At 35.1% G+C, this 12323-nt stretch overlaps 1 long non-coding RNA gene across 1 annotated transcript in view; it reads left to right on the top strand.

Annotated features, from left to right (window-relative positions):
* Positions 1-425: 425 nt before the first annotated feature.
* LOC112132611 (uncharacterized) overlaps positions 426-12323 on the top strand; it is a 90402-nt gene continuing 78504 nt past the window's right edge. The window contains exon 1 of the long non-coding RNA XR_010139268.1: positions 426-527. This is a non-coding gene — a long non-coding RNA (uncharacterized LOC112132611). The remainder of the gene's footprint in view (positions 528-12323) is intronic.

Genomic DNA, 12323 nt, shown 5'->3' with positions numbered 1-12323 from the left:
CTCAGTTTCTTCCTATTTCTTATTTTCTCATCCTTTTAAGAATACAGAGCATCAGATATATCCATAGACACAGTGAAGAATGAGCAGGGAATAGATAAGGAAATGGGTGGTCTTCAATATAGAAGTTCCAAGCAGTAAATGAAGTTGGGGAATGTTATGGGTAGAAAACCAAGGAAAGAAAAAAATAAGTTTATAGGCAAATGAGATTAACAGGCTATTCCTGTTGTGACAAGAAGTTAATAAGAACTGAGAGCAAGAGCTTTTGCCTCTTCAGATATTTGAAGACAACCAGAAAACATCACAGCCTAGGGCTGGAGAGCATATAAAAGATAAGTTTAGAGAAGTCCTCAAACCGATAAAATAACAACTTACTTCCCCAAATATGCTAAGGGTGTTTGTCTGTGGTTAGTCAAACCATTAAAATGGGGAAGGAGGAGGGGTCAGAATTTTCTCTTCTAGGTTCAGAAGAGCCACATTTTGCCGTTCCGACTCTAAAGCAACTACATTTCTCTACAGAGCACAGAACTGTATGTAAATTCATCCATTGTAAATCTAATCTGCAAACATGTATTAGATCAGTATTTGGAGACAGAGAAGCCAACTGGTTCTAACATTACATTGTATAGCTTCTATTAACACGTATCTCAGGGACTCATTTGGGTGATATTTGCATTGCCTAGGCTGTGGACAAACCACCAGGCAGCCTGAAAAGGACTTACTCTAGGGAAGAAACAGTGTGAAAAATAGGGTGGGGGTAGACTTGTTGAAGTGTGTGTGAGTGAGGATAGTAGAGAAAAGGAGAAAGGAGGCATTGGTAGATTCATTTAAGACAAAAAATGGGCATTTCGGTTTCTTAAAAGCCACTTTTTTTCGATTTAAAACTGTTTTGGGACTAGAGCCTCAGCCATATAAATTATTCTTACCAGAAAAAAAATTCTCTGAAGGAAAAAAAAAAGCTAAACATGTATCTTGGCAAGGGGTTTCATATTTGAATTTAAATTTAAAGATAAATTTGTTTTTAAGAAAGCATAAAAAAGCAATTTCAGAAAAAAATCAGAAAAGCTTAGTTTTCTTTTTATTAAAAAAGAAACACAGAGAAATAAATTGATTTAGTTTCTTGTTATGTTCCCTTGGATATGACATAAATTGAAAATTGTAATTAGAAAAGAAATGAAAAATAATTCAGTAAAGCTTTCACAGTTATTCCTGAAAAAGCCATAAATGCAGTATATAATGACATAATGCAGTAGTCAAGATAGTCATTGTTTAAGGTGAACTGAAGTGTGCATTATTACATCAGCAAAAAGATCCCATAGCTGACACTAATCTTTAGCATTCTGCCAAAGTGGCATTTTATCCAAACTTTCTGTATTGACCTCACAATTCCACATACATAACTGTAATTCAAAACTTATGCATTTTTCAAAACATGTGTAATCTGTATACGCAGATACGCATACTTCAAAGGGTTAAGCTACCCAAGCCATAGTCAATGAATCACTTTTAAAAAGAGCAATAACTCACTGTAAGAATCACATAATTTCTTATTGTAGGTGTGCTTTAACTAACTTTCACACACTCATGTTTGCTTTAAAGAATTCAGAATTTATGAAATAAATGACACAGTTTTTAAAAATCTTTTGAATCCAACAACTGGAAAAATAAGTGAAGTATTTCAAAGATATTATTACTATACTTGAAAATATCATTTCAAAAATCCCAGTTCTTATTAGGGAGTAAAAAATGGACTACTGCATTTCAACCTAAAGCTATGCTTTAAAATGCTCCATATCTTTGTATGCAATATATTTTCTAAATGTAAGTAATTAGCTGTCTGTTCCTGAAATAATTTTTGGTTAAACAAAAGTTTCAACTCCTATAAGGCATAGTTAATAGCATGGTAATTACAACATTTTTATAATAACTTACAATCTTCTGAGATGTTTCACAACTCCTTCGGTTAGGGCTGGCAAATATGATTTCTGTTACTATTCTATTTTAGCTTTTCAGTAAGTGCCAGCAAGCGAAATTATATTCCTTTCCTTTTACGGCTTTCTGTGAGGCCCTGACTTGTAGAGAAGGCATTTGTGAGGTTGCTAACATTAAAGTTAATGTTAAACAGCTTATATTTTAACTAGAGGTACTTCGCAGTTGGGATATATGCACATTTTGATTCTTTGCCACAGATGTAGTTGAAAATAGTAAATACTTTCTTCTCATTTATTTATTTTTACTCCTGAAATCAGGTGGCCTCTTAAAAATCTTCAGAAAAGTTAGCTCGTTTGAAAAGGAGACCAGGAAATATTGATTGATATAAAAATGAAAGTTCAAGCAGTCGACACTTTTTGTTTTAAATAATGTAGAAGCTAAAAAATAAAATAAATTCACTTTGCCAAAATGCAAGGCATTTTAGGCTCTTATGAAGAAAAAAGTGAATACTAACATGGAACTCAGCAAACCGGTTAAAAAAAAGTGGGAAGGGAAGGTTTTTGTTAGAGGACATGTTAGTTTGCTATTAGAAAAGATTACTATTCCAAGAAGTCTGGCTAATGCCAGAGACTCTTTATCAGCAAAATAAGAGAAGCACGCTGAGCCTCAAACTTATTTCTACACATTTCTTGAAAAAGTCTGAGCAATCTTTAAAACAGGAGTGAAGAGCAGAAAGCCATTCCAGTCCTAGTGGTGTCTGAAGTGTCCTCTGGTGATCTGCATTAACACTTTGACCACACCTCCATCCTCAGCTGTGTACACGTAACAAAGCTTATCAATAAATAATGTATTCATCTACTGGATTCCAGTGAAAGCCCCGATTACTTTTCTCCTATGTTTGGACTACAGATATTGGCTTTCTTTAGATATAACCAAGGAATATGAAATGCATTTAGGCAAAAGATCAAAAAGTACACAGAGGCCTGGCTAGTAAGAAGGAACATTATAATTTGCCTTCATATGATAACACTGTAAATGCTTAAGTACTCCTCAAAAATAACTTTTCGTGGTATGTCTTTACTGATCCACTAAGAACTCTTACAGTATTAAATATTTTACACTATCAAAATTCTGGAGAATGCATCCTTTCCTATGTAACCCTCTATTTGATAAGATAAAAGAATTTTTCCATTCATTGTGCCTTACACAAATGGTTTATCTTATCAAAACAAATAGTGCTCTAAAAACAGGATTTTTTTTAACTAAGCAAGATCTTTTTTAGATGCATGTTTTGTGCCTACACGTGTTCTATATAATCAGCAGTTATAATCATAATACTTTATGTAATTATTTAATTTCCAAAGTTTTAGCTGACATATAGCAGTATACCTGAAAAATATTAATAAAGCTTTTTGAGCATATTCTCTTTCATCCTCAAAAACAAGGTACCTAATATAATTTTATTATGCTTTGATTTAGAAACCATATTAATTAACCTTTTAGAACACAGAAATGTAGGATTTTAGGGCTGACATGGACATAAGAATTGTTTAGTTCAACTGTCTTTAAAAGATTTTGCAGGAGAGGCTCACTAGATGAAATATTTGCTTGGATTCACATAGCAGCTGTGAATAAAGAATTGATAGAGGAATTTGAATATGAACAAAGTAATTAAAATTTAAAATCTGAAATATTCTTTCAATGACTATATAAACCTCTACCCATATATCATATGTATTTTGTGTAATGTTAGGAAATGGTATTTCCCTTCTTGGAAAATATGTTTAGTACCATAGGAATATAAAGATACAAAAGTCTTTTTTATTTCTGTTTACTCAACAAATATTTATAGAAAATTATTTCCTTCCTAACAATAACAAAATGGTATATCAACGAACATTTTCATGAGAACAATATACAATATAAACTTGTAAAACTATTCATGAGTCACTTAGTGAATGATAGTGAATTTTTGATATTTTAATTAATTCTTCTGTTGCCAAAGCCACAACTGTACACACTCTGTAATTATGAGACTGAATATGCATTGTAATTGTGTCTTTTCTCATTAGTTCTATTTTTCAAGCAATGGCAATTTAAATAGATATTTGTATTGCAACGCTTTTCCTAGGAGAGATTATAAACAAATAAAGCAGGGATAGTTATATGATGAAATATTATGCAGCCATTAAAAACTATGTTATTAAATTATTTTCTAATGACAAAAGAAAAAGAATATGATATTATTTCAAGTGAAATAACCCATTTAGAATCCAATTATGATCACACACATACACACACACATACACAGTGAAAGGAAGCCAGTGAAAGGAAGCCTGCAAAAAAAAAAATTTTTTTGAGAATACTAACAACGTGGAGGTTTTTCTGAGTTGCAGAATTTTGGAGGACTTTAAAAAAATTCTGCATTTTTAGTATTTTCTACAATGAGCATATTTATTTTTATACACAGGAAAGACTAAAACTAATTTCAAAGAAATATAAGCAAAAATATGAAAGTATGAAATATGATAATGCAGGTGCAATTTCAGGCTACTTAAACATTGCATTCAGTGGCATCTTTTCTTTAGAGAATGTTAGGATCTGGGCTAGTATGTATTTTATAAGAGAGTATGAGACAAAGGCATTTTTGCTCAGTAAAAGATTAGAAGCATTAGAAGCATTGCAAAGCGGAAGAGACCAATGGAACAGGAAACAAAAGTAAAAGAGTTCAGATAAGGGACTGCTGAGAAAAACAAAAGTGAGTTGCTAACAAGTAGTAAGAGCATTTTCTGAGTGTTTTGGCTTATCATTTTAACTTAGACAAAGGTAGAAGGAAATAATATTTCTATAACATCTGTAATATGGCAGCGATTATGTTTGAACATTTTATTTATATCATTTAAATTTAAGTTGGGTCATATAGGTCTGTTTATTCTCGTATTACTTAGATATAATTTACCTCACCCTGGTATGTTACTGAGAAAAGCAGAATGACAAGAAGTAATGAAACCATGATTTAAATTTAGTTTAGTTGGCTGCTAAAACTTATGCTCTTTGCATTTTACTTTCCTTTCTCCAGAGTATTTTGATAAAATAATTAAAAGTACTGTCTGTCTTCCAGGATGATAATGGTTCTGTTATTTGACTATCTGAAAAGAATTTGCTAATTTTTTTTTCAGATTGAAAAGTAGACTTAGGGAGGGGTTTCATGTAGAGACACTTCTCTGATGTTCTCAGCTTTGCGGCTGAGCAAAAGCCAGTGACATAACAAAAACCAAATGGTCATTGGAGAAAGACAGGCCTCTGTTCAGCTCCCAGATCTCACATTTACTAGATATATGACATCAGGCAAGCTTCTTAGTGTTTCTGAGTTTTAGATTCCTATCTGTAAAATGTACTAACAATACCATCTTATAGAATAATTGTGAAGATAAATGAGAAAAACATTCAAAAGATGCCTAGAAGAAATTACAGCACATCATAGACCTCCAATAAATGTTGGCTTTCTTTTCCTTAAGTGCCAGCCCTTGGATAATTTTTACAACAAGCTATTAATGCTTGTTGTCCAGGACTTTTATCAGTTTCTCCTGAGCTTCCTGCAGCAAGTGGCAGCCTACCTCTTAAATTCCTAGGTGTCTGTAATTATTTTTGAAAAGTCCCTCTTTTTGAGATTTTTCACTGTGGCTTTCTCATTAAATTTTCTAATTTTCTCCATGAGCCTCAGTTTTCCGCTATGAAAATACAGAGACCAAATTCAATAAAGTCATGATCAAGTTTGTACTTGGATTATATAAAAATTTAGAGAAGGACCCTAAAAAATCTTGAAATTCAAGAAGCAGGATGAATCAGGCTCATATCCTTTAATTTTGTTTAAAACTGCATTTATTATAATTGTTGTTGGTATTATCATTTCATTTTCAACTTGAATACTTTAGGCAGGGCATACTTCTCTCTCGTCAAAGCTTCACTACATTCTGCTGCGACAGCTTCTCATATTTACATTCCTTACCTGCTCTTGATTTAGTTTAAACTCTTCTTTCAATGGTCTCATCAGCAACACTAGCATCACTTAGAGAAACACCAGCATCACTTAGAGACGTATTAGAAATTCTAGGACCTAACCCCATACCTAGTGAATCAGAAACTTTGTACATAGGGCCCAACAGTCTATGTTTTATCATCCAGGAATACTAGCTAATTTTTGAGAAGCTCTATTATAAATAATTACAGTTACATCAATGCCAGCAAGCACTCTGCTTTCTTGACAATAACCCAACCCCCAAACCTCCACAAGTCCAGCATTTATTTACTGCACCATGTGACATGATTGCTTTCTTCAGAGCATTTTCAGCGGCCCCGTAATGTCTCCGATTAGCCTGTGTATGGAGAGTTCATTTTTGCAATAATCTTATAAAATCACATGCAAATCATGTCTTTATGCCTTTCTAGTCTTCTTAATCCATTTACTGTTTACAATACCCATAAGACTTACAGGGAGGTAAGCAGAGTACTTACCTGAGTGTTCTTTTTAAATATTAACACATTAGTCTTTCCTTCTCTTTTGTCAGGAAGCTGTGACTCATTTTACAGATTAAAAAATAAAAACAAAAACTCAACCAAAACAATCAAAACCAACCAACCAAAACAGAAAACCCCCAAAACCAAGTTCTCAAGGTAACAGAGATTTAAACGGTACCTAATTGTTTAAGACCATATTAAGGAGGATGCCTGTATTATACAGGCATATTTGATATCAGCAACTTTTTGGCTTATGGAACCGAGTTTTTGTCTTGTCTTTTTCTAACATCAACATAAACACAAAGTGATGAGCTTCTTCAATTTTTAATGTGACTGGTCAATGTGAAATAAAGTAAATATGCTTGTAAAACAATAGGAAATAAAAGAGAGCAAAATTTTCTTTAGATTCACATTTATAAATGTTGCTTTGTTTCACTTGATATTCTCTTCTACAGTTTTTTTTTTTTTCCAAGTCAAAGAAGCTGTTAACATTACTGATTGAAAGGCCTGTTTGCTTCTTCAAGACATGGGAAACTGTGGGCCAGGCAGTCAGAATCTAAATTGTGTTACCTTGTCCAAAGCTTGATGGTGCCCTCACTGATGCTAGCACTAGCTAAAATGTGTTTGTTGACTGCTTACTCATCCTACTCAATGTGAGGAGCCGTTTCAATGAATTTTCTCATTTATTAAGGGTAGATATTTTTCCTAAAGTCAATCAGACCATATACCTTCTGTGTCTCAATTATTTATGTGGAGGCAAGGGAAAAGTTAGGAACATTTTGCAAAGAGATTTTTTAATATAAGGAACAAAAGTTTAATACAAAAAGAAGTGAATGTAATGCAATTACTGTGATAGAATTTCTTCGCAAAAGAATATTTATTCTTCATCTCCTAATCAGCTTGCAGCAAAGCCATTTTTTTTTTCCACCAAGAGATAACAAAGAATATCTAGGAATATTGTTTACATTACCTGTGGCACATATATTTCTTTTTTCAAATCTCAGGAATAGTGTCTATAATATGCTTGGCATGAGAAAAAATATTTTTGTATCACTGCTGCTTTACATAGTTGGGTTCATGCATTCAATATTCTTCTGAATAATTATCAAAGTAGAGGATAGAGCACTAAAAGTTATTTTTGGGGCTTGTCAAATACAATTTATGGGAGGCCATTGGTTTGAACTGAGCTCCTGTACTAGGCCCAAGAGATCAAACCAAAATGGAATTATTCACGTTAAAGCTCCATACTACCAAGCTGAAACCAAGTTGTTTATCTAACCTTCCAAGCAATCAGGAGAGAGAGAGATAATATTCAAATCCCCAAACAGGCCAGTTTTAGTGGGCATGACAAGGAAGTCCCCTTCACTTTAACTTTTAACTTTGAAGCAACCAATCCATTTTTTTTTTGTTCTGTTTCTTCTTTCCTCAGCCCTTTTCTGTCTATAAAGCCAAATTTCTCTGCTTGGCTCATCAAAACATCCATTCTATTTTATAAAACAACGTGTTGCCTGATGCTAGAATCACAAGTAAAAGCTAATTAAGATCTTAATTAAATTTGTGGTAATTTTGTTTTGTGACAGGTATATTTTCTTATTATTTTCATCATCAGCACTCAGTACAGTTATAGCATGCATGTTGAAATCATATATGATTGCTAATATACATTAGTTTGATTTATAATTTGTGTAGTTTGTTTGAAAGAAAGTCTCAAAATGGATGAAGGATCTGAAGTAGACTATTATTCATCTTCAGAGATTAAGTAGTAAGAGTTTAAAAACTGAGCAGCAACACAAAATAACCCTATTAGGAATGACATCTGAGTCACAAACCCAGCAATAGAAACCCTTGAGTTTTAAAGCATGTGCTGTAATCGTTGAGTTTCAACAATCTTTTTACTGCAGTGAGCTGAGATCTCCACTGCACTCCAGCCTGGGCAACAGAGTGAGGCTCTGTCTCAAAACAAAACAAAACAAAAAACACCAACTTAAATATAAAACTAAAAACTTATGGTAGACACTTGGAAGGCAAGATCTGTAGAGCTATGAGAGTGAAACTGGCGATCTATCGTCCAACTTCACATGCCACATTCAATAGCAATATGCCAGGATGTGAAATGATCAGCCTATCATAGAGAGTGCACAGAAATAATTTCTTTTCTACATTATTCTAGCATTTTTTTCTCCCTTTAATGGAAGTAGTGGTTGCACTTTTGCCTTATATCAACATTAGAAAGCAATTTAATAAACCTGTTACATGTTGATTAAATACAAAAAAAAATTGTTTCATTTGTTTCTGTTTCATACGTCTAATTTATTTAAAAAAAGCCTTTTCCAAGGATGGACATATTTTATTTTTGTATTTTGTTTTAAATCCCCAATTTCTTCTTTTTGGTGGGGGTGAGGATTTTCTTTTTCTACTGAAACACTTCATCTCAAAATGTGCTCAGATGCCTCTAAGTAATATGAATTCTAGTGAATGGTAATGTTTTTATAATCCATTTAAAAAATCACTCCAAAAAACACATTATCAAAGATTTAGTCTCTCTTTGCAGTTCTGTTAGCTAACATGACTGAAAATGAAACTTGGCATGTGGTTAGTGTAGACTGAACTTAAGCATGTTTCTCAACTTTTAAGTTCCTGTTTTAGGCAAATGTACTGTAGTTAATAGTTTATTAATTCAACAGAAGATTAGAAAAAAGGGGAAGAGTTGTTTTTTTTAAAATTTTCCCCAAAACTGACAAGTTAGATGACTAAATTAAATCACTCTATTAACAAAATTTCAAGTATTTTTCTTGTCTTCATCTTTGTTCCTATATCTCCTCCCCAAATCCTCTCTCTCAATTCAAATTCATGCCTTAACTTTCTTTAAATATACTGGCTAGACAATCATCTCTCCCATAAAGCGCTTCAGTCAAGCCCATAAGTTGCTTAGAAGCATTTCTGTTCAAAATGCAATTTTGTATTTTCTTATATATATTTTTTAAACAGTTACTTGGTTAAAAAAGTCTAACAACAACCTTCCCCATTCATTACTTACTAAATGACATAGAAACTCCCCAATTAGGGTCTCAAGTATTTCTACAATATGGCTTCCTTCATCAAGCACTTTAATTCCTTCTATTTAATTCCTTCTACAATATGGCTTCCCCATCAAGCACTTCAATTCCTTCTATTTGCTAGTATAAGTCAAAACCCACTTTCCAGTCAAACTGGGCTCTTTGCTATTTTTTTTTTTTTTTTTGAGACGGAGTCTCCCTCTTTCGCCCACTCCGGAGCGCAGTGGTGCGATCTCAGCTCACCACAAGCTCCGCCTCCTGGGTTCACGCCATTCTCCTGCCTCAGCCTCCCGAGTAGCTGGGACTACAGGCGCCCACCACCACGCCCAGCTAATTTTTTGTATTTTTAGTAGAGACAGAGTTTCACCATGTTCGTCAGGATGGTCTCGATTTCCTGATGTCGTGATCCGCCCACCTCGGCCTCCCAAAGTGCTGGGATTACAGGCGTGAGCCACCACCATGCCGGGCCAACTATTTTCTAATAACTTACAGGTTTGTTCAGTCTTTTTATTTACACTTACTCTCTTTTAACTTCTTATTGCTTATGTCCACTTCCATTAGGATTTTCATTTAATGTTATTTATTTAACAAATACCTATTAAGTGCCACCCTGGGCCTAGTCCTAAAATAGGAAGTGGGGAGATGCCAGTGAACAACAATGAAGGATGCTTCCCTGCATTCATGGAGTTTTTAGTAAATGAAAACAAAACACCGGCCGGGCACAGTGGCTCACGCCTGTAATCCCAGCATTTTGGGAGGCCAAGGTGGGTGGATTACCAGATCAGGGGATCGAGACCTTCCTGGCTAACACGGTGAAACCCCGTCTTTACTAAAAATACAAAAAATTAGCTGGGCGTGGTGGCGGGTGCCTGTAGTCCCAGCTACTCAGGAAGCTAAGGCAGGAGAATCACTTGAACCCAGGAGGCGGAGGCTGCAGTGAGCTGAGATCTCCACTGCACTCCAGCCTGGGCAACAGAGTGAGGCTCCGTCTCAAAACAAAACAAAACAAAAAACACCAACTTAAATATAAAACTAAAAACTTATGGTAGACACTTGGAAGGCAAGATCTGGAGAGCTATGAGAGTGAAACTGGTGATCTAATTTAATCTCTCAGTTGGTAAAACTGTGAGACCTGAAGCATGGGCAGGATTAGCGAAGCAAAGATTCAATGGAAATCAGTCATAAAGAACAGCATTTTCAAATGCACTGAAGAAGTTTATAAAAAACACAAGCGTGTCCATTACATAGTGTGAGGGAATTGCCCATAGAGAGAATACACTTCCCAGGTAGCCAAAGTGGATATACTCCTTCATTTCTTCTAACCTGAGTAATGAATGTTTTTAATGTAATTAACAACACTTACAGATTTTAGGTATGACCCTAGATTGTAAACTGCTTGGAGGCAAGACCTATTTATTTTTAATTTTTTAAATGTTCATTTTTGTTAATAAAGATAACTTATTCATCTTTTGTAGAAATGGGGTCTCACCATGTTGCCCAGGCTGGTCTCAAACTCCTGGGCTCAGGTGATCCTCCTGCCTCAGCCTCCCAAAATGTTGGAATTACAGGTGTGAGCCACCATGCTTGGCCACTGACTATTTCTTATTCATGTTTTTGTTCCATGCATTGTTCAACACAATGCACAATAGGTAATGAATATAAGACTGGGTTTCTGAGTGGGACTTGTGTAATTAATTACAGGATCCTGCACTTAGAAGGGCACACTCTTGCTTTAATGCTCAGATGTCATTGTTCTGAATTTCTTAAAACTTTTTTAAAAAGGACCCTGAATTTTCATTTTGAATTGAGCCCCCCAAAATTATGTAGCCAATCTTCAATGAATGTAAACTTGCTGAGTGAATTAATGATTCAAGTGCCAACAGGATCTAATTGGAATAGTTCTGCAGGTCATTTTTTTACTAGGGTCAGGGTCTATTATACTCCAGGCATACCGTATGAGTCTTATATGAGTTATGTGATGAATGGCTTAGAAATGAGCAAAGTTCTCCTTTAGGAAACGTCTTCAGTTCTCAAGTGTACTCCTTCCTTCCTTCTCTCCTTTCTCTCCTCTCTTTCTCTCTCTGTCTTTCTTCCTGTCCTTCCTTCCTTCCTTACTTCGTTCCTTCCTTACTTCGTTCCTTCCTTCCTTCCTTCCTTCCTTCCTTCCTTCCTTCCTTCCTTCCTTCCTTCCTTTCTTCCTTTCTTCCTTTCTTTCCTGACAGAATCTCCCTCTGTCACCCAGGCTGGAGTGCAGTGGCGCGATCTTGGTTCACTGCAAGCTCTGCCTCCCGGATTCACGCCGTTCTCCTGCCTCAGCCTCCGGAGTAGCTGGGACTACAGACACACGCCGCCAATCTCGGCTAATATATATGTATATATATTTTTTGTATTTTTAGTAGAGATGGGGTTTCGCCGTGTTAGCCAGGATGGTCTCGATCTCCTGACCTTGAGTTCCGCCCGCCTCGGCCTTCCAAAGTGCTGGAATTATAGGCGTGAGCCACCGCACCTGGCCTCTCAAGTGTACTATTTCTTAAATAACACATTGAGCTTTATATTGATGTGGTCACTTGTGACTTGTTCAGATATTACTGGAACCCTCTCAATTGAAGCAGAATTTTTTTGTGTGTAATTACTTCTCAAATCTACATCCCCAACACTAGGAAATGAGTAAATTAAAGTCCCAGGCATTGTTTACTAGGCAACAGATCTCTTTGCATTTTGTAAATTATTTGCCACCTGTCGCATATCACAAGTATGAATGAGAGATATCAATGTGGAGAAATACATTTCATTCAGGACCATGCTGATGAGTCCATGGAA

The sequence above is a fragment of the Pongo abelii genome, chromosome 2, assembly GCF_028885655.2.
Source record: "Pongo abelii isolate AG06213 chromosome 2, NHGRI_mPonAbe1-v2.0_pri, whole genome shotgun sequence".
In the NCBI taxonomy this organism is placed as follows: domain Eukaryota; kingdom Metazoa; phylum Chordata; class Mammalia; order Primates; family Hominidae; genus Pongo; species Pongo abelii.
This window is presented reverse-complemented; position numbering and strand designations above follow the sequence as displayed.